The sequence below is a fragment of the Myotis brandtii genome, unplaced genomic scaffold (genome assembly GCF_000412655.1).
Source record: "Myotis brandtii unplaced genomic scaffold, ASM41265v1 scaffold423, whole genome shotgun sequence".
Lineage (NCBI taxonomy): Eukaryota > Metazoa > Chordata > Mammalia > Chiroptera > Vespertilionidae > Myotis > Myotis brandtii.
In genome coordinates, this window is record NW_005366214.1 from 3,389,084 (window position 1) to 3,408,025 (window position 18,942).

General features: G+C 50.3%; 1 long non-coding RNA gene across 1 annotated transcript; it reads left to right on the plus strand.

Moving 5' to 3' along the window:
- The first annotated feature begins 3,922 nt into the window (after positions 1 to 3,922).
- On the plus strand, positions 3,923 to 18,110 carry LOC106727446. Its single transcript, XR_001363637.1, has 3 exons — positions 3,923 to 3,932; positions 7,743 to 7,747; positions 18,079 to 18,110. It is a non-coding gene; the product is annotated as an uncharacterized LOC106727446 (long non-coding RNA).
- The last annotated feature ends 832 nt before the right edge of the window (positions 18,111 to 18,942 follow it).

Genomic DNA, 18,942 nt, shown 5'->3' on the forward strand with positions numbered 1-18,942 from the left:
ATGACTCATGTGTCCTCTCTTCTTGATTTCTGAGTGACCAAATGCAGAGAAGATATATCCGTTGGGAAGCTCTCTGCTGCTAGTAATGAAACACATAACTCAACCAGATGACACAACCTGGAATTTTTCCGAATGCATGTAGCCAGAGTCCTGACACACGGGCCTGTCAGACCTGGTTAATCCAGCCACTTGATTGCATCACCAACGACCCAAGTCCTTTCCCTGCCTCTGTTCTGCAATCCACCATGTGCTCTACAGGCTGGCTGCCCTCATGACCACAAGACAGCTGCCAGCACCGCATCGCAGGGCAGTATGAGTTATTGCAGCCCTGTCAGGCCCAGGGGGAAAAGAGAAGCCACTCATTCCTTTATGGATAAAGAGAACTTTTCTTCAAGTACCTAATCCCATCTCAGAATGTTTTTTGGTCACAAGCCAATTACTGCCAGAGGGATGGGATCACCATGATTGGCTTAGACCAATGGTCAGCAAACTGCGGCCCCTTGAGTGTGGCTCTTCCACAAAATACCATGGGCGGGAGCGCACGTACAGTGCGACTGAAACTTCGTGGCCACACTCAAGGGGCCAGAGAGCCGCATGTGGCTCGCGAGCCGCAGTTTGCCGACCACTGGCTTAGACTATTGATCCCAAAGCGTTGATAGGGTAATGGCAGACTGGAGCCAGCACACACCAGCCTGCAAGCCCAGATAGCGTACATGGTAGCCTGAAATTGGCCATAATGAGCATATTTACACCACAGGAATTGCGCTTCCCAGCCCTCCATTTAGTGACCTGGTAGTGGTAGCCTGGAATTGGCCATAATGAGCATATTTACACCACAGGAATTGGCAAATACTACACCCAGGCTTTTCCCCCTGAAGATCCAGTTGGTAACTGAAGATGCCAGTTTATCAGTGCATCCCTGCAGCACAGTCACCTTCCTTAAGGCCGGAAGCCAGAACAAATCTGGGATTCTTTCAGCTGGAAAAAAATATATAGGGAATGAGCAATGAACAGTACCTGTGTGAGAAGGGCTCAGTTGTCCACTCATACTCTCTAGAAAACACAGCACTTGGAGGCTGAGCAAGAGTGAAACACCGTATAAAAGTGGGGGAGAACCCAAAGTGGCTTATGTCCTAGAAGAACCTGCTCAGGTAGGAAGCACTTGTTTTGTTGGTTGGCCTCATTTTTGGGGCCAAAATTGAAAAGATTCTCTAAGAAAGGTCTTAGTTTCTTTCCTCTTGGCTAAAATGGTTCTCCACACTTAGTATGAGTTTCACAACCACCTGGAAAAATCTGTGAAAATGGCAGATTCCTGGACAGTTTCCCCAGGAATCTGGTTCAGTGGGTCCGGTGCCGGGACCAGGAAGCTACACTTTTAACAGCCATTTTCCTCCACCCCTTGGTGATTCTAAATGCCAGTTGCCTGGAAAGCATTTCCATGAAAGCCAAAAAACGTCTTCTGCTTGGTGGTCTAACTCGGAGGTTGGCAAACAGAAAGGTTTTTATATTTTTAAATAGTTAAAAAATATCAAAAGAAGAATACTGTTTTGCAATGTTAAAATAATGTCAAATTCAAATTTTAGTGTCCATAATAGTTTTATTGGAACACAGTCACGCGTTTGTTTATGTGTTGTCTGTGGCTGCCTTCGCACTATAAGGCAGAGTTGAGGAGTTATGATGGAGATGCTATGACCCCGCAAAGCCTAAAATATTTACCATCTGGCCCTTCACAGAAAAGTGTTTGCCAACTCCTGGCCTAAGGTGATCCATTCAGCGGGAGAACCAATGGAAGGGGAAAGACTGTCAATCCCCCAGCAGAAGGCTCCCCAACTGGTCTAAGCACAAGCCGCCAGACATATCAGTCAGCCTGGGAGCCAGCCTGTAGCTCCGCTTCCTTTTTCTCAAGGACAGCTAACAATGGCCAGGTGCCTTTCCCTCTGGCCGGTAGAGAGCCCTAGGTGGTGTGGAGAGCAGGCAGTCCTGTCTTTCTTAGTAAGATGCTCTACCGCATACAAAATCAGTAACCCTCATGCCCATGGGCCTCTACTCTCCACACCATTTGCTTGCCCGTGGTCGGGTCAGTGGGGAGTGGATACAAACACATATGGCGCGTGGCTTCTGCTGAAAGGAAATACAGAGAACCTCCAGGTAGGGCAAAAGCTACAGGGGTTTCATTTCAGGGGCTTTTCTCAAGCAAAGTCAGAAGTGTACTTACCCGTTAGCCATCCCAGGTCAAGGCTCAAAGAAGCCCATGTCCTCCCTGAGAGAGGGACCCACAAAGGAGAACTTCCAGGGCCACAGGCCTGTGCCTAGGGCATCTAGACAGTTTCATTCAACGAGTACTTGCTGGCAGAATGTCCCCATGAGTAGGACACAGACTATGAACCCAAGAAAGAAGGGAATTTAGAAGAGGGGGCTAGACAGGGATCACCGAAGAACACACAGAGAAAAATGATATTTGAGAAGGTCTTAAAGGGGAAGGCATAGCATCTGACAAAAGACATAAAAGCAAGAAAGTGTCGGTGGGTGAAAAGAACTGTGAATCTCTTGGTGGGGGGGTTGGACTAGAGTGGTTAGGTGGAGGAGGCAGGTCATAGTGCAGACAGCCCTGAATGCCAGTCAGAAATTGGCATTTTAATTCTGCAGAAAAGGGGAACGGTATTTTTAATGTAAATTTTACACTGAAGTACAGCATATACAAAGTCAAGCTGATTAAGATAGGACCTTGGGCAAGTCACAAATCACAAGTGAATTTTCATAAAGGGAACATATGCAGGTTACTAGTAGTTCTATCCCCTGCAATACCCAGATCTGTAGGAAGTCTCCCCATCCTGGTAGATAATTAATAGTAACAATGATCAATATGACTTACCTTTATAGAGAATGTTATGATTTATAAATCATGTGTACATGCATAAGTTAAGTCTCCAAAATTATGTGATAGACATTATTGCTACTGTCCTTGTGTTACAAAGGCATAAAGCAATAAGGTCGTGTGAGGATTAAGTAGAATTCAGATGCTACCCTTTGTACCCTCATTTCATTAATGGTGCAGTCATTAAAATGATATTGTAGATACATGTTTATTCACATAGAAACATGGTCGAAATACATTATGGAGTTTAAAAAAGAGGCTCCAGGACAGTCATATAGTACATGTCACGTATGAAAATATCACGAGGTAGTAGAATACACTAGAGTCAGATCATCTGTGTTCAAACCCTGGCTCTGACATTTACTGGCCACGTGACTGAATAGTCATGTCCCCCCAGAATTCATACATTGAAGCCATAATCCCCAATGCAACAGTATTTGGAAGTGGGGTCTTGGGCAGGCAATTAGGATTAGATGAGGTCATGAGGGTGGGGTCTTCATGATGAGGTTAATGTCCTTATAAAAAGAGAAAGAAATATGAGATATCTCTCCCCTCCCCCGTACCCCCTCCTGTGTGAGGATATAGTAAGAAGGCAGCCATCTGCAAATTAAGAAGTGGGTTCTCAACAGATCTACTACCATCTTGCTCTTGGACTCCCAGCCTCCAGAATGTGAAAAATAAATGTTTGTTGTTTAAGCCACCTGGTCTCTGGTATTTTGTTATAGCAGCTCAAGCTGATTAAGACAAGACCTTGGGCAAGTCATGCAAATTCTGAAAGCTTCACTTTCCCATCTTCAAAATGGGTATAATAGAATATATACTTCGCATGGCCTCCATGAGGACTAACTGGGAAAATCCATGTGTGGTAGGCAGAATAATAGTGCCCCCAAAATGTTCATGTCCTTGAGATCTTGCTGTCAAGGCCTCATCCCAGCCACGTTAAGTCCAGGTGGGACTGAGGTGTGTTCTGAGCCCCCAGGAGCAGAGGAACCATCACAGCTGCTGGCTGACTTGGAATCACCCTGGGGGGCAGAGGGGTAGGTCATGGATTTGCTTTGTCCCAGCCGGAATTCTAGGGAGTGAACTGCTTTATCTGAACAGCCTCAATTTGACTATTATTTGTAATTTTGACTCATTTACCTAGTGCTCTTTAAATATCTGAATTCCCAAGAACCCTCATGGAAGAAGGCAGTGTAATTTACTTATTAAGCACATGAGCATTGGGGTCGTGGCTCTCCCAATGACTGGTCATGTGATTGTCGATAATTATCAAGCTTCTCATGAAATTCAGTTTCCTCATCTGCAAAAGCTGGAAAACAATGCATTCCTGACAGGTTGTTGAGAGGACTCAGTGAGATGATGTCAAGGACTTAGCACTGTGCCTGACAGAGGAAGTGCTCCAAAGTGGTAGCATACGTTCCTAATCACCCACAAAATGCCACCACTGGAGAGCAGGGCACCTGGAACTCCCCACACCCCACGAGGCTGCAAAGCATCTCAGAGTCTCCAGCCCCCTTGCGCTTAGCTCTGCTGATGGAGGAGGCTCAGGCAGGCTGGTGCAGGCCACAGAAGCCGCCAGGGAGCAGAGGGATGGCAGCCACATGCAGCAGTCTGGCAAAGTCAGAGAACCAGCCCTGGCCTCCCTGAGCCCTGACATGTCCCGCTGCTGGCTGCCACATTTGGAGCTGAAACCCAATCAGCCTGGTTTATGTCAGTTCTCCTGAGCAGAGTGCAGAGGGGCTGCTATGGGGTGAGAAGGGGGATCTTGATGCTGGCTTGTCTACCCTTCTCCCCTCCCCACCCCAAACCTCCCTCCGGGCAGAGCAGAGGGGAAGGAGTCTGACCCCATTGGGTGGTTGCTCTTGGCTTTTTGCTTGTGATTTTCCATAGATGCCAGCAACCTGGTAAATTCCCAAGCGCCCCCTGTGGGTTTGAGTGAAGATCTTTGCCAAGGAACTTGGCTTCCAAAGCTGGTGAGGCTGGGGGGCACTTCCCAACCTCGCTCCTGCTCTCTCTTGACTGTGCCTTTGTCATGTCCCAGAACCAGAGGACACCACTGCCCTGATGGGCCACAGAGTAATCCGGGGCATCTGAGAACGAGAGAGAGAGGTGGATGCCATTTCTGCTTCTCTCTTTGACCTCCTGGAGCAAAGGGGTGATTTGGGGGAAAGCTCAAGGTCAGTTCATGGCCCAGAACAAACATAGCAGGTCTGGGGCACCAGCTGCTTGGTGGCAGCACAGAGAGGCAGCTTTTGTGGCTGCTCTATCTTATGGACAGAAACCCCACCCCTCGGTTTTCATGCCAAGAAAGCAAGCTGAGATTTATGGGGACTTATAGAAGGAAGAAAGGAGGGGAAGACAGAGAGAGAAAAACTTGATCTTATAGTCTTGAAACAGACCCGCTATATATAGCTGGGCAGAAGATCCTGGCAACCAACCAAGCCATAGCAAGAGCGTGATGGCTGGTGCAAGCACTAAACCAAGAGCCAAGAATGCTAGCAAAATGGATGTGGCCACTGACCAACAGCCATCATTCCCCCAGAGCAGGTGCAGAGGGGAGATGGGCAAATGGAGCCTCTTTGTCTTTGTCACCGCACCCATCATGCCCATAGTGCTGTGAACCCCATTTGTCCTGGTGGCAGGGAAGAGAAAAAGGAGCTGGAAAAAGATGACTGCTCACTCCAGATCCATAAATCACTGGAAGGAAGAGACCTTGCCCTGTGAAGTTGGAGATTCTACCTGGCACTACCCTGATGGTGAACCCAGGTATCATAAGTCACCAGGGCTCTGCCAACAACAGCCCCGCCCCCTGGCCTGGCACAAAGGTGGTGGTTGTTTTGCTGGCACTGGAGCAGGTGTCTGCCTGCCCATGGACACAAGCCCATTCTGTGTTTCCCTTGGGTGGCATGGGGAGGGGAGCAGAGTGGGTAGCTGTCCTGGGAACTTGGCCCGGTGGCCTGGCAGAGATGGAATGTCCTTGGCCAGCTCTTTGTGAGCAGTCAGAGATGGTCAGGAGATGAGTCTCATGATCAGATGACTTAGGCTTGCTGGAGTATTTTCCCCAGGTTTCAGAATCATCTGAGGTCACTTGAGTGTCCTTGCAGTCCTTGTTGGGTCCCTCGGGTAGCTCTCTGAGTTTTAATTAAGCTTGTACTGAATTTGTTTAGCTTGGATGTGCTCAACCAAGAGGTAGATGTGTCAAAGTAGACTTAATAGTTTACCTTTTTGTCCCATCCATCAAGGAGGGGCTTATACAAAAAGGGGCAGATTACCAATAGCGGTTGTGCCCCCTCCCTACCACTCCAGGTGGGCTACCTGTAGCCCTGCCCCAGCCTTCACCACCATCAGAATCACATCCATGCTCATACACCTGCAATGGCCCTTCCATCTGGCAAACACTTAACACTACAAGGCTCTTCTCAACTGTCCTGTCTTCTGGAAGCCTTCCATGACATCTCTCCAACCTCTCACCACCAAATCCTGGAGAACCAATAAGAGCCCTTCTTTCCTTTATTTGCTTAATAAATGGTGATTAAGTCCCTACTATGTGCTAGGTGTTGTCAATACAGAAGAAAGCATTACGGATGCAATCTCTGCCTTCATGGAGGTTACTGTTATAGATTAGAGAGATAGTAAATATAAATAAATAAGATGGTCACACTTGACAGGTGCTTTAAAGGAAATAAACAAGTAGCTGAGAGCAAATAATGAGGATTAAAGTGGAGAGGTTACCACACAGGGGGCGATGGAAGAAGGCCTCTGTGAGGAAACGATGTTCAGTGGAAGCTGGACGGTGAAGCAGAGCTGGTGGTACGTAACCAGAGGAAGAGCGCTCTGGCAGAGGCTCGTGCAATGGGAGAGCAGGCAGGCTCAGATCCCAGGGGCCCGGGGTCACGGGAAGGAGTTGGGTGCGGTCCATGCTTGGGGTCCTTCGATCCTTTGGCCTTTCACCCTATTTGGCAGGTGTTCTGCATTGGTCCTATTGGGTCGCTTCCCCACTTCCAAGCGGAGTATGAGTGCTTCGGGGCAGGGTTGCATTTGTTCATGATTTTGTCTTTGGCACCATTTAGTGTGTCGTGGATGACCACCCGGGGAGATGTCATACCTGTCTGCCCCTTCCCCTTTTCCTCCCCTTTCAAAGGTGACAGAGAAGCCCTCGTTGGCTCCTCCTGTCGGAGGAAGGGGATGCAGAGCCGGGCAGCTGGAGTAACTGACCTGGCCTTTGTCCTGAGATGACCCTGGCACCTGAGACACAAAGTCCGCGCCTGGAACCGCTGCAGGCTCTGGGTGCTTTTCCAGCTGCGGGCGATCTCAGGGTTCTCAGTAAGACTGAGCACCTTTTATGGGCTCATCCATGTCTTGAATGCATGCCCGAAACTCATGGTCTGTCCCCGCCCCCCCCCCCCACACACACACACACTCATTGTTTGGGAATTGTTACTATACACAACACCTGATAAAAACATATCAAGTAATATATGCTCATCAACACATGATCCAATCTGTGGCAGCAAGCTCTGAACATATGACATATGTACACTTTCCTATTTCAATCCAGCATGTGCTTCCATGTCAGGTACAGACATGCTAAGAACAATATAGCCCTTGCCTTCAGAGAGCGTGCAGTTGGTGAGGGGAAAAAAAAAAAGACCTGTAAGTGATTCAGTGGTATTCAATGCTAGAAAATACATTAATTGTGATGATGTAGGAAGATTCTGGAAGTAAGGAGTTGGATCACTAGAACTGAATGCTGCTTTGGTGATGAGGAAGGCCTTCCCCTCTCAGAGGTGGATGATGGCACCTTTCCTGGAGGCAGAATAAAGAGGGGGGAGTAGATTTGGTGGGAAGGTCATCCTGTTTTAAACAGGCTGAGTTTGACATACTCAAGTTAAGACTTAGACTTGGGTACCTGGGTTCCTGCCCTGGGCCCCACACTTTGGGAACCCATCCTAGCCCTCCCTGAGGGACACCACTTCCCACAAGGCGATGAGAAGCCAGCAGGACCAAGGGAATATGTCCACTTAGACCCAGTGAGGGCTCCTTCTAGACCTTGCTCCGCATAACTAGAACCTGGAATTCCCTGCCCAAATAGTCCCAGCCTGGGACCTCTGCCCAGATCCGTCCTCCCAAGGGTAGCCAATGTGCACACTACTGCTCCTTTGGTGGGGTACAGAGATGTAGCTTGGATATGGGCTGGCCATGCACATACATGTGTGTAAGCACATGTGTGGGGGACAAGGGAGTGGTTTGGAAGAGAAACAGTCTCCATTTATCTCTCACCAATATTAAAGACAGGCATGCAGGTAACCTACGGGCTATTTTTTAGTGTTCTGAAGTCTTCTCTTTTCTAGACTAGTTACAACATCTGTTCTAGACTAGTTCCAATATCTGTAATACCTCCCCACCCAAGTTGCTCTGACTCAGTTACCAGAGCCCCCGCCCCCCCATCATCTTGGTTACCCTTTTTTAACTCTACATTTTATATAACTAGGAATTCAGATAACTGTTGCATAAATAAGCTCCATAATTGGGGACAACCGGGGAATATGGATTCAGTTACCTATCCTAAATCCCCCCCCAAACATTGATGGATGTAGACAGAGGTGACTCAGGGATTATGTCAGTGGGTGGGAAGGGGGTGCTACCTGGGGCGGGTTTGGAGCTGCCAACCTATAACTCAAAGGAGCAGATGATGCGCCAAGAACAGAGAGGAAGGGAAGCTGAGTGCAAGCATCTCATGTGACTCCAGAAAAGACAAAGACACACCTAAATGTCCTGCAAGTGCCATCGAAGACAAGGGCAGGGTCCACATCTCTTTCAAGCCTGTACTCCTCACCCAGGCTCCTCAAAGTCTCCCTTTTGTCCCCTTCATGCAAACCCGTAGGTCTCCCCCCTCCCTCCTCCCCTCTGCTCCAATTACAATGCAGCGTCTCCCAGGGAGCAACAGCCATCTGGATTATCTTCTCTGTGTCTGGCCCGCTCATCATCTCATCATCTTTTTAATAATCTCATCTGAAAACATATGCCTCCTAATTTCTCCCTCCTCCAGCATGTTCTTCTTCTCTCTCTCACTTTCTCTCTCGAAACCTTATTATTATTACCTTATAGAACACTGGGGGATAGATAGCCTAAGAAACATGCACTGTAAAATAAACGCATATGGTGTGTCTGCATTATTCAGATCTAGGCCAGCTGTGCAACTGCACAAGCCCAGCTGTTTACTTGTGCACAGCCCAACAGCTTTGTGATGTGGGGACAGGCTTAGAAGCTACCCTGGCACTGCTCAGGAGCTTCCCGAGCACGGTTAACCTTAGATCGCCGTGATGAATCGAGCGCAGCCCTGGTAGATCACCCCAACCCAGGCCCCTGGCGAACCAAGCAGGAGCGCCACACCAGCCACGGCGGGAGCAGATATTAATTCCAGGCCATCAGAAGCTGCCTGACATCGGTGTCCCCATGGTGTTTCATAAGCCTCGACAGCTCCTCACCATTGTTTCAGGGGAAGTGAGAGGGGGGTTCCTCTCGCTTCCCCACCCCATTGCTTCCCTGATTGAACACTTTCCCCCCATTTCGAATAGCGTCCCAGAGGAAGGAGAGGAAATAACTGCATGTATCAAAGAAGGTCAAGTATGGCCTGAAAGAAAAGGGTGCTCAGACTGCGTTCCCAGGAGCCCCTTGCAGTTCCCAGGAATTGGCTTGTTTTGTGCTCCTCTCAGGTGGGCGAGCCCAGGATCCCTCTGTCAACAGCTCTATCTATAGCGGAACCCGGAGGACCCAGCCTGCACCCGGCCTCTGCGCCTGCAGGGCGCTCACTGACCCTGAGGCTCAGCTGTGAGAATCAATCATCTCCTTCCAGAACTCATCCTTCAGCAGCTGCAGGGCCTCGGTTATTTTTATCACCCCAGGAAGCCGGTGGCCAAGGACGTGCTGGGCTACCTTCACGGGAGGTGTTGCTGTAGAAATGAGCTGCGGGTTGTCAGGGCAGCTGAGCCTCTGCCTCAAGGTTAAAGCCCGAGTGCCTGACCTGGAACAGGAGCACGTGACCTTCCTCTGCTCTGCAGCAGCGAAAGCCCCCAGATGTCCCAAGGAGGGGCAGGGGCCAGGGACACTGCCGAAGGACTTGGGGTGGGAGGGAGCGAAAAACCGGGTGCACAGGAGTGTGCATGTGCCTGAGCTTCTCCTATGCAAACAGGGATATCAGAAACTGAAACACACCGAGCAGCTGGCCTCCATCACCTGCACATCCCAGCCAAGGAACGCCCAGCTCGCTGCATGCCCGTCAACAACCAACATTTGTGGGCACCTTGTATGTGCCAGGCCCTGGACTGGGCCTGAGGGTCCAGGGGTCTGCCCTGGGTTTGTCCAGAGTCTAGAGAGGCCAAAGGAAACCGACCATCGAAAAAACCCATGAGGATCCCTTGCTTCCCAGCCTGCCTGTCCCCCAAGTCCTTCGCCTGGCCTGCGTTTACAACCATCTTCCTGTTTGGTTCCCAGGGGAGCAACCTGTGTGGTGTAAGAGCAGGTGACGCAAAGCATTTATATTTATAAAGGTCCATCCGATACCCTACACAAGTTCCTTCAGCACAATCCCCTGAGGTAAGTCAGTATTTTTAGTCTGTTTAAAAATAGTCTGGATGGCCCATCTCGGCGGCATGTGCAAATGCGTGCTTTGCTCACAGAGCACAGGGTGGGGGAGTCTGGGGTTCCACTCTCTCTCACCTCTGGGAAGGAGATAAGGGGGTCTGGAGAGTAAAGAGGCGCTCTAAGATTGCCTGCGTGTCCTCTTGTGGTTTTAGGGAGAAGGAGAGCAGACCCTTGAAACTGTCTACTGGAGGGAGGAGAGGGTGTGGTTGCTGAGGCCCATGATCCCATCCAACCTCCAATGAGGGAGAAAGCAATGAGTTCCCTTCTGAGCTGGAGAAGAGGCTGGTGTGCCCAGGGTCACCGGGTCTATTGCGGAATGGCTGGGAGGAGTGGCTGAGGGCAGCGTATCCAAGGTGGAGTGAGAGCTACCCCAGGGAATCCTGCATCACCAGAGCAGGAGGGGGGGGGGGTGTGAGGACCCGCTTGGATTCCAGGGGTCAGTGGGCATCCTTGCCTGGGAGGGCAGCAGGGCCAGAGGTCCTGAGAGGTTTGTGGACTGAGCGACCCCAAGGCCCTGGCATCCAGCCAGGCCAAGAACTCGCTCAGTGCCCCGGGCTCTCTGTGGCTGTAACTGACCAGACACTCCACTGCTCTGGAGGAGTCTCTCCCACAGCCAACACCACATTAGCAAATCATTTAAAGAATAAAGTCACTTGACACTCTCACAGCTTGGAGTGTGTAAATTGACATAACCTCTCTGAAGGACATTTTGGCAATTAGTATTGGCCCTTAAAAATATTCACACCCCTTGAACTAATCATTTCTGCTTTATATATTTCCCCAAAGCAAAGAATGCCCAACAATAGCGGAATAGTGAAATGAATAACAGTGCGTCTACTTAATGAAACACTGCGGCGTTACATATTTAATGATATGGGAAAGTGCTAAAAATGTAATGTTCAATTAAGAAGGTCAGAATATAATAAAGACTGTTTATGGAGTATAATCCCGAGATTTTTATTATTGTGACAGAAGAAAAGCCCCTGTTTAAGAAAAGTCCTTCAAAATAAAAGTCCATCAGCCACTTGTCTTAGAACAATGGTTCTCAACCTTCTGGCCCTTTAAATACAGTTCCCCATGTTGTGACCCAACCATAAAATTATTTTCATTGCTACTTCATAACTGTAATGTTGCTACTGTTATGAATCGTAATGTAAATATCTGATATGCAGGATGGTCTTAGGCGACCCCTGTGAAAGGGTCGTTCGACCGCCAAAGGGGTCTCGACCCATAGGTTGAGAACCGCTGTCTTAGAAGGAAGACCTTGAAGGTCGGGGGTTGACAGGTGCAAAGCAACAGGAGAAGCTTTGGAGCTACAGTGGTGAGGATGGGAAGGACAGGGTACAGAACCACAAGAGGGCCAAAGAGCCAGGGATGGTGAGTCTGGGACCGGCCAGAGCCAGGCAGTCAGAGAAATTCTACATGGAAGGAAGACCTTGAAGGTCGGGGGTTGACAGGTGCAAAGCAACAGGAGAAGCTATGGAGCTACAGTGGTGAGGATGCGAAGGACGGGGTACAGAACCACAAGAGGGCAAAGAGCCAGGAGTGGTGAGTCTGGGACCGGCCAGAGCGAGGCCGTCAGAGAAATTCTACAGTCATTGAGGTGCCTAGGGTGCCATTTGAAGATGCTACTGTGGCCACAAGCTAAAGCCCAACTCAGTCCCCACCTGAAATTCTCAGTAAAGCCCACTTCATCAATACATGTGCTGAGTGAGTGGACATTTGGGGTGGAAACCCAGAGGAAGACTTATCCACCTACGTTCATGAAATGCAGAACAGCACAATTAAAGTGGCTGTAGACCCAGATGCTCAGAGGCAGAGGTGATCCTGAGGACATAAGACGCCCCGAAGTTTCCAGCAACACTGGGGAGGACTTTGGATTTCTGGAGAGTAGGCAATGCGGTCGAGCCTCTCCAGGTGTGCCAGGGGCTGGGATGTCCTGGCTGATGTCCGACTTGCGTGTAAATATCTGTACACACATGTGCACATAGGACTGAAGGAGCACTGCCAGGAGTTCAACAGTGGTGTTACACATGGGTCGTGGGATTACGATTTTTTTCTTTTTATATGGTTTAAAGTGTTCCAACTCTTTTATAATACATTAAAACATTTTTAAACAATAAATATAAGTATTAATCACTGCCATTCCTTGTGGCTTGTGGAGCGCTTGAGTGTCTGCAGGTACTCTGCCTCGGGGCTAATGAGTCCAGATCCCACCATGGACACTGATTCTGTGTTTAACCCGGGCAGCCCTGGGGGCCGGGCCCTGCCCACTAACACACCAGTGACCACAGGGAACCCCCAAGCTGGTGCTCTGGGACTTGCCGGACATGTTCCGTTCTCGTCTGCAGCCCAGGACCTTCTGCAGCTCACGTATCGGGTCTGTGAAAGGGAACCTATTTCCCTGCAAATTGAGGCACAGCTACAGTTGTTGGAAGGATATACTCGACCACCGTCTCTTGATTTCTTTGCCTTCCTTTGATTTCTGGTTATACGTATGTCCTAAAAGCTGTAAGTAAAACATTAACCCATGCTGAGTTTTGTCTTTGAGTATCTTTCCCCTTCTTATAATAGAGCAGAAGCCTACACTGCTGAACTACTTCTCTTTTTCTTTTCTTTTATTGAAGGGAAATTCTGCACATACTAGTAGTAAAAAGAGATGGAGAGACAACCAAGCCACATACCCATTGCCCCTAAATAAAAATTCATATTTAGAATTTTTCTACCATCGCCTATGGAGGGCCCTGAAAATGCTTTACTGCCCTGCCATGAATTTTCAAACCATTTTGACGAAAAAGAGAGGAAGCTGGAAAAAATTATTTGCGGCGTTCTTTCTCTGGATGGTGCCTTCAAGTTTTTTGACTGTGGCCAGTTTAGGCTTGGCGGGAGTCCCCACAGCTCATGTCCCTCAGCCTGTTCCCTCTTTCCAGGACAAAAATAAAACAAAACAAAACTCAGGTAATAAGTGGCAGAGGCAGGCCTGGCATTCAGCTCTGATTCTGGAGGCCGGACTCATTCTTATGTAGGTGCATCAAGCACCCTTCTTGGATATTCTTGGGGGTGTGAAAGGGAGGACAGCAGACAGACCCCGAGGGGCTGGAGGAAGCCATGGGGTTGGGAAGGTCATGAGCCACCGCAAAGGAGTGTGTTCAACCACCGAGCGAATGGCAGGCGCCCTCTGTGGCCCTGTCCCCAGGCCAAATGCTGGGGAGGGCGCCAAGGAACGAGAGGAGGCGGACCCTTAGCCACATTAGGGAGGGCAGGTGAGGTCAGAGGGCAGATAACAGGGCAGTCACTGTGGGGTTGAGTAGGGGAATCTTAGGACTCAGCTTTGTGGGGGTGCAGCCTGGTGAGGAAGGGCCTGGTCGGGGTTAACTCTGGGCACACCGTGGTCAGTACACTTCACAGAACACATGCTGCTGTTCCCCTTAACAAACAGTGTGGGCAGTGAGTGGCCCTTGTGCCCAGGCTGGGGCACAGAGTTCTTCTCTTGAGTGAAAAATAAGGCCATTCGATGGACTTCCTGGGCTGGTTTTATTTGTTCTACAAAAGTATAAATATCAGAACATTTCTCAGACAGCAAATTACAATAAACACAACTCAGCAAGCACACAAGGTCATGAAGCTTCTAATGCAAGGTCTGCTGCGTCCCATGCATTCAGTCCCCAGAACAGCTCTGCCAGGCTATGCATGGGCCCCACCCCTTGCACATCTCTGGGGTCCTCCTGCTGCACACTTCATGGCCCTGTCAGATACCCTCCTGATGCCCACTCTGGCTCCTCAGGCAGTGCCCTGGTGTTGCCTAAGTTGGGTATCATTCTGGCTTTTGGTGTCTTCCCTTGTAGTTAAATGTCTCTCTCTCTGAAATTCAATGATTTGGTGGGTGCTCTCCCCACTTTTTACATTCTCCTAGGAGTGGGCATCGTTGTGCTCTGGAAACCTCTGTGAACTTGGTCTAGACCTGCCCGCAGGCAACTGCAAAGGCCTAGATGGAGCGAAAGGGTTTGGCCAAATCCCAAAGAAAATAAAACGATTCAACCCCAAGGAGGCGGACAGTCCTGATTCCGGGCACACGAGGTGAACGCCGAGTGGAAATCCAACTGCTGCAGAGAGCGATTACTCAGATGGAGCAAATGTGCTGTGAAATCAGCCCTTGGAAAATCATCTGGAGTTCATCTCAGTGAAATCCAAAAACAATAACGGGCTCCCCGGCCGCTCCGGGGGGAGCCTCAGGAGCTCCCTTCGTCAGAAGCCCAGAAAGCCGCGGCAGGAGCGAGGCCCTGGGTCTCGACTCTGCTCTTGTTTATTTACAAGCCTGCTTTTCTTTCCCACCTCCGCTCATCCTCGCTCCCCGGGGAGCTCAGGGCATCCATCTGGCCTCTCGCAGGGCGCCGCAGAGTCACAGATGAAAAAGCTGCGGCTGCCTCTCCATCCCGGAGCCTGGCAGAGTCCCCGTTTCTGGGCAGGAGATGGGCACCCCTGGGACTCCCCTCTGGGCCTTTGTAACAGATGTCAAAGGAGAGGAGCCTCAGGGAGAGAGGCTGAGAGTTCCTAGAAAAATCGGACAAGGTTGGGCTTGGCCTGTCACGGTGCACATTCTTCAATGTCATAGAAGCCCTCGGGTCCCTGGTCCCTGATCTTGCAAGTGGCCTGAGCTCATCTCCATTCCCGAGGCCCCGGGAGCAGCCCAGGGAAGGTAGCCACCCTACCAGCCGGCAGAGCCAGGCGGCCTGTCGGTGGGCATGGTGTGTGCGTGAGGTCCTGGGATGGCTCCCACGGATGAGGTTGGAGCTCTGAGGAACTTAGGGCTTAGTGGCCTTGCAATGGGCAGGGTTCTGATATCACAAAAAATAGCATGAAATGGGGGACTCTCCAGAGACTGATGGCCCTCATCACAAAACCTCACACCTCCCAGACATCCTCCCCCGCCGGGCCTGTGATCTCACTTGAAAAATTCAGGGTCGGGCTGAAGCAAAGAAGCTGGGGGAGCCCCGGGGAAGGAACGGGAGGATGTTTGTAAGCTGCTCAGCAGATGAAAGTGACGACGTGTCAGGTTTTCCAAGCTGGTTTCCAAGGCATCCTCTTAATGGGTCTTCCAGAAAGCCCATCGCTTAACAACCTGAACGAGGTTTGGTTCCCGACATTTTTCTGCCACAACATACAAGATGATGACATTTATATGGGCAACACACCCCAGGGACCAGCCCACACTTATGCCCAATTCCCAGCATACGAGCTATCCTCCGTCCTTCCTCTCCCACCCGGGGAAGCAAATCGCAATAAAAGTGAGTGTGGGGGCTTCATTATGGGCTAATCTAGAAGCCACTCTGGGTTTTTTTTGTTTTGTTTTTTAATTAGTGAACAAGCCATTCGCACACTCTGACACTTTACTGGAAGGGGCAGACGATGGCTGTCCACGGGCAGTGTCATTGGGACCGTGATGGGGGGGAGAGCTGAGCGGCAGCGAGCTCCCTGAGGGTTTGTGTCTGGCCCCTGGGCAGCAGGCCTGGCTGCCCCCGTTTCAGGGTCTGGTGTGGGGGACTGGCCATCGTTCCAGGCCGTGACCCCATCCTCTCAGAAGCAGTAGCCCAGGGCTGGTGCTGCCCCTACAGGAGCACTTTAGCTGTCTGCACCCCCGCTGTTGTAGACTGAGAATGTCCATGTCTGGCAGGGGTTAGGGTAATTAAAATATAATTACATGGTCAAGATGATCAAGCTATGAGCCATGGCCCCCCAAAAGGCATGAGACCCGGGCCCTGGGCCATTTGAGAAGATAGATGAGGCCGAGGAAGGCGGGCTGGCGATGGGGGCCTTCGGACTTTGAGAGGAACCAGAGGGGAAAATGTGGGGAAATGACCCAGTGAGCAGCATTCCCAGGAACTGGGTAGAAGGGCTCTCTCGGCTTTGAGAATCTGCTGTCTTTGTTCTACATCTTGGCCTCCAGCCAGCCGGTACCTTCTTTCCGTCCTGTGTGCCTCTAACAGAGAAAGCAGCCAGAAGCGTGTATTTCAGGGCAGTGACTCAAACGAGCAGCAGCTATGCCACACACCACGGAGCCGTTTCTCACACCGGAGCCAGAGGTTCTTGGACCAACGACCTCATGGGAGGCAGCTGCCCACACCTGTCGAAGGCTGCTGTGGGCCTACGGGCAGGCCCAGAGTTCTTTTGAGCTAATTGGGCATTTAGATGTGATTGAAACCAAAGTGGACATTCCACAGAAAGTCTAAATATGCGTCCCTCTCTTTTAAACACCCCTCAAGTCCTCTGAGCACAAGTCATGGCGTATATATACCAAATAAAAAACTGGGAGCTGTAGGCATTCGTAATAACTTGGAAATCACTTGCTCCTTTTTTTGTGGTGCAAGTCCCTTGTCCCTTCAGCAATCCAATGGCCTCGCTTGTTTAATGGCAGCACCGGGGTCCTGTCCCGGTCACTCACTGACCTTGGGTAGGGGACTTCAGTGTTTCGTTCTCATTCATTGGGCAAACGTGTGTCGTGAACACACACAATCCTGCTCTCCTGGAGGTACTTTTCTCTGGGAAGACAGAAGAGAAACAAACCCAGAAACCTCAAATGGCAGCTCCACGACAGGGAGGAATTTTTTCCGTTTTGTCTCCCCAGACTCCCGAGGAGTACTTGGCACATAATAGGTGCTCAACAAATGACTATGTTACTAACCATGGAAAAGCGTCAGAGTTGCATGTGTGATGGCAAGCATGACGGTGTGCCGCGCTAGAGAGGGTCCAGGGCAGTGGTTCTCAACCTTCTGGCCCTTTAAATACAGTTCCTCATGTTGTGACCCAACCACAAAATTATTTTCGTTGCTACTTCATAACTGTAATGTTGCTACTGTTATGAATCGTAAAGTAAATATCTGATATGCAGGATGGTTTTAGGCGACCCCTGTGAAAGGGTCGTTTGACCGCCAAAGGGGTCGAGACCCACAGGTTGAGAACCGCTGGTCCAGGGGCATCACCGGCAAAGCGCAGCTGCCGTGAGAATGAATCTGATCACTCACTGCTCACTGTTCATGGGAATCACCGGCAAAGCGCAGCTGCCATGAGAATGAATCTGATCACTCACTGCTCACTGTTCATGACTGACTACACATGGCCCTTACGTGGTGAGAGCTAGAACTGCAGCGGCGAAGTACTGCAGACTGGGAGGCTAGAGGTCCAAGGTCAGGGTGTCAGCAGGGTTGCTTCCTTCTAAGGCTCTGAGGGAAAATTTTCCCAGGCCTCTCTCCTTGGCTCGTAGATGGCCATCTTCTCCCTGTATCTGTACACACTGTCTTCCCTCTATACGTGTCTCAGTGTCCAATTTTCTCCTTATCAGGACACCAGGTATACTACACGAGGGCCCACCCAAAAGATTTCATTTTAGCTTGGTTACTTTGATAAAGATCCTGTCTCCACATAAGGCCACACCCTGAGATACTGGGGTTAGGACTTCATCATGTGAATTTTGGGGTGGACGCAATTCAACCCATACTGTTCCATAAATATTATTGATGACGTTACTAACGATGGCAGTAAGATCAATAAAAAGGAAAAAGTAGAAACACAAGACAAAACAAAGCCACTGATAATAAAGTCGAAACATTTGCCTCATTAGTTCAAACTCTGTCCATAGCTCCATGTAGCCCAAGAGGTGAAGAGGAGGTTCCGGGGCCAGGCCGTCGGAACGGCCATGCTGAGTCTTCCTCTTGTTTTCTAGCTTTCCCTCCCGTCTAGGCAAAGCCTCCTAACCTGCACTGGTCTTTCTGGCACCTCTGCTAGGCTGGGCTCCTCCGGGAAGCCCTTTTGTCTCTTCTCTGTTTACCCAACTTCAACACCCGCTCAGAAGCCCAGCTCCAGGCTCACTCCTTCAGAGGGTATTTTCCAAGCTGGTTTACCAGCGAGCGACTGGCACACTATTCCTGCTGTGGCTGGCAGCAGGGACCAGCCACAGCAGGAAGCCACACCGCCCTGCGCCTCTACAGGAGCCGTGAGGATCCAGCCAAACCAGAATCGCAACAAGACAAGGAGGAAGCAGTGAGGGAATGCAGGCGGCCTCACTCTCCTGCTGCCCTCCCATCTCCTGCTGGTGGCTCCACTGGCAAGCCCAACTGGAGCTGGGGGCAGGGACCAGTGGATGTGGTCTAACGCGGTCCCAGGGTACCCAGCAGGAAAGAAGGGGGCTCCGGGGCTGCATAGCAGGCAAGCAGATCATTGGCGCACATGCTGCCCCTGTCTGTTATGCCCGCCTCTGAGCCCACACTGTATTATCTAACTCCACTTATGTGACCTGGAACCAAACAGAGCCCCCTGGCTGGTGACCTCACTTTCCAAGTGTATGGCTGTCATTATGGCTTACCAACAGCAGAGAGCCTGTCAGATGCATCCTCTGTGCCCTCCCTACTCCCCACCTTCTTCCTGTCCTG